A 3908-nucleotide genomic window follows, 5' to 3' on the forward strand; every position below is an offset into this window, starting at 1 on the left:
AAGTCATCCTTGACCGCATCATGCTGAATATGGATGACTGGGTAGACGATGGATATGGAGGAAGAGGCTCCGAAAGAAGAAGAAATGAAACTGCCATTGTCCCTGTGGAGACAGTGACNAAGAAGAAGAAATGAAACTGCCATTGTCCCTGTGGAGACAGTGACTACTTTGCCGCCCAGATGGCCACAGTGACTTCTATCCTCCAATCGATGGTGCTTAATCAAGGTGCCCTCTCCCAAACAACAGCGTAACCCAATTCGCCGACACAAGTGGCCGCAATTAGTTGCGTTAATTGTGGAGGAGGCCATGCAGTGGAAATGTGCCCATCGAACATGCAACAAGTATGTGCAATCTAGAATAACCCCTTCAGCAACACGTATAATCCTGGTTGGAGGAGTCACCCTAACTTCGGTTGGGGAGGGAATCAGAATGAAGGTGGACCAAGTAACCATCAGAATGGCAATTCAGGGAATCAAGGAAACCCTCCACCTTTTTACCATAATCAGAATCAGGGTCAACAAAGGCAATCGCACAATCAATAACCCTCATCTTCAAACACCTCTAGTAATTCATTAGAGGCCTTGCTCAAGCAATACATGGATAAAAATGATGCGGTGATGCAGACGCAGGCATCTTCAATTAGAAATTTGGAGATTCAAGTGGGGCAGTTGGCATTCGAGTTACGTAATAGAACACTTGGAATGTTGGCAAGTAATTCTGAAGCCCCTGGATCTCATGGAAGAAGCAATGTCCCTAAAGACATTGGGCAGGCAAGCTGGACCGCCTGTGGATGTGTGTATTGCGTTCATCAAAGAAAACTATCTTTCGATCTATATCTCAATTCTATGTTTACATGCTTTTATAATTCCTATCTTTATTGTTTTATGAACTTTGTCATTTACTGCTTCATTCAATTTGTCTTTCAATGCTTTATGAATTTATGATTCATTTAATTCCCTTGCATTTATTTCTATACTCTCTTTAATTTCTTTAACTTTTCTGTCATAATGCATTATTCTCAAACTTGGTGAATGATTGGTTAATAAGAAGAAAATTATTACCGCAATGTCCGTGTGACTTGCTTGATAAAAATAAATATAATAAATATAATAAAAATAAAATTTTAATAATAAAACAATCAACATCTGGTATGCATTGCATTAATGGGTGCGTCTTGTACCAACAAGATACATTTTGCGTTCATCCAACTCAAATGCATTGCGTTGAGGGGTGTGTTGCGCTCGTATGTGTTCTTTACCGGCCTTAGCAAAAATGCACTATGTTGAGGTAGTGATGCGCTGGTAGAAATACTGTGCGTCCGTCCTCCAGAAATGCATTGAGTTAAGGGATGTATTGCGGGGATACATGCGTTGTTGCCCATCCTCTGCAAAAATGCATTTGCGTTGATGAATTCATTGTGTCAATTCTTCACCTTGCGCCCATTCAAATAAAACTCCAAAGAAAATTCTTTTTGCACAACTAAGAGGTCTAATCGCTTCAGCTTCCAAAGACATGAAGAATTTGCAGTTGAAAGGATGTACAACTCTGCAACTTCATAAATGTGAAAAGTGCTAGCGACAGGCTTTTTTAGTAGCTCGAGGCCTGCCAACCGCAGAATCCGTGTTGGGCCCATCAAGGCCCAACCTATAAAAGCGGGTCTCTTCATCTTAGGTTCTTTACTTGTTTCATTTTGCAAAAAGAAACCCTAAAATCATCTTTGCAAACCAAACCTTTCTTTCTTCTTAGAACGTTAACGATTTCCAGTTTTCTTGTACTCCGGCATCCATGGCAGACCAGACTTTCCAGCCATCTTCTTCACCTTCATCACCTTTGACAACCCAGCTTACCATGCGAGAGGCAACATTCCTTGCTGCCAGTCATCGTCTTGCTGCTCAACCACAGACTGTTCCTCGAGTCGCTAGAAGACCTCGGCGAAACCCCTTAGCAGCCAGGCCACTCCAGTTCAAGAGGGGGCAGAGTTCTAAAAGCACCTCACTCTCAACATCAACATTCTTCTCTGAAAGTGAGAAGAAGAGAAAAGATGATAAGGAGACGTTTGGGAGCATTCTCAGCAACTTGGAGAAAGAAGGAGGACTACCCGAGGTTGGGATTGTGAATCAACCACTACCTACGGAGAAGGTGACGGAAGAGAAGTCAAGGAGAAGCGCTCTGGTCATCTGGATCCTAAGGAAACCATGCAAGTAGAATCCTATGAAGGACCCATCAGAGTCGCTTTGGAGGAAGCGGCAGCGGAGATGCAACTTGAAGAGGCTGGAGAAAAGAATGAGAAGAAGAGTAAGGAGAAGAAGGCTGAAGGTGATGAGCCATCCCATCTAAACAAAGCAGAGAAGAAGATCAAAGAGAATGAGGATGAAGAAGATGAGGAGGCCAGACCGAGGAAGAAACAAGAAATAAGTGAGAAGAAAGAACGCAGGCGGGAGGGAAGGTGCCTGAAGAAGGAAGAAGAAAGGAAGAAGAGGGTTGCAAGCCCAGAGTTGGACGGAGAATCCACCTTTGTAAGGGAGGACAAGGGGGAATCAGCACAGCTTAGAGAAAAATGCAACCTGAAACAATGCAAACGGTTGCGACTGACAAAGGAGAAGAAGGAGAGGTTACCCTCTTGATATGGCGTCGTAAGAAGAATATGCCACAAGGGTCAGCCATTGACCCTCCAATTTTGATTGACGCATTAGAAGAGTAAGAGAGGAGGAGAAAAGAGGAGGAAGAGAAGAAGGAAAAAATGATGCAGACACAACTCATCATCGTAGAAGGTAATTGAAAGAGAAGAGTACAAGATGAGGAGATGCGCCGCATAATAAAATATCGAGAATCGAGGAGAGGAACAACGTCTTTGCTGGCCTCCGAGCTGTTTAAAAGAGAGTTTGAAACAGAAGAGAGAGAGGAGGCAGAAGAAGAGAAGAAAAAGAAGGCAGAAGAAGAGGAAAAGAAGAAGGAAGAGAAGGAGAAGAAGTGCCAAGCAAACATGCAGCGCTTAAGAAAGAAGAAGGGAAAAGAACTTGCTGAACGGGAAAAAGAGGAACAACGAAAGGAGCGAGAAAGAAAACAAAGGCAGAAATCCCGCCTTGCGTTGACCAAGGAATAGGGCAAAGCAATCGCAGAGAGCAGCAAGCCTGCATTGGCAAAGGTGAGTCCATCAAGAAAGAAGGAGAACGATGACTTGCTGATGGAGACGGGTTTTTTCCCCGCGCCAACGCCACTACCAGACCTGATTACGAGCATGATCGTAGAACATGGATGGGATACATTTTACCAGTGCCTAGCCATTATCATTCCATAGGTAGTGTGCGACTTCTACCACGAACGGCTACATGGCACCAAGGATGTGGTAACCATAAAAGGGCAAATGGTGTCTTTCAGTGCCTCTTTGCGTACATCAAATTCAATTGTTGGGGGCCTCTTCAAAGGGAGCTCAGAGGCAGTGCGAGGAATCTTTAGTGAGCAACCTCCAAATCTTTGACATTTTATTAGGTCGTGAACTTCGCATTTGGCTCTTCATCAATGCCCACAACCCAGTGATAGGCATTAAAACTTGAAACCGTCCATGGAAGGAATACTACCCTCTTATTTGCCCCACAAAAACCTCGAATTTGTCTTTACGATCAATGGCCTACATCGATTGAATGCCGCCCCGGCAATGCAATATGCGGCCATTTGACTCGATTCCCTCGAAATTTGTTTTGTCATGGAATTGGGATCAACCGTGTTTAACCAAATAGAACCTAAAGTCGGCCTCAGGAAGTAGTATCCTTGACGCCAGGGTTCCTGATGCCTTTTAAAGAAACTATCCTTACTTAGTGCCCAGTTGCGTTAATATTCATAGGCGTAATCTTTCATCTACTCTTCATGGGATCATCAATGATTTGTTGTCCGGTTGCATCCGGGTTATC

The sequence above is a fragment of the Benincasa hispida genome, chromosome 11 (assembly GCF_009727055.1).
Source record: "Benincasa hispida cultivar B227 chromosome 11, ASM972705v1, whole genome shotgun sequence".
In the NCBI taxonomy this organism is placed as follows: Eukaryota; Viridiplantae; Streptophyta; class Magnoliopsida; order Cucurbitales; family Cucurbitaceae; genus Benincasa; species Benincasa hispida.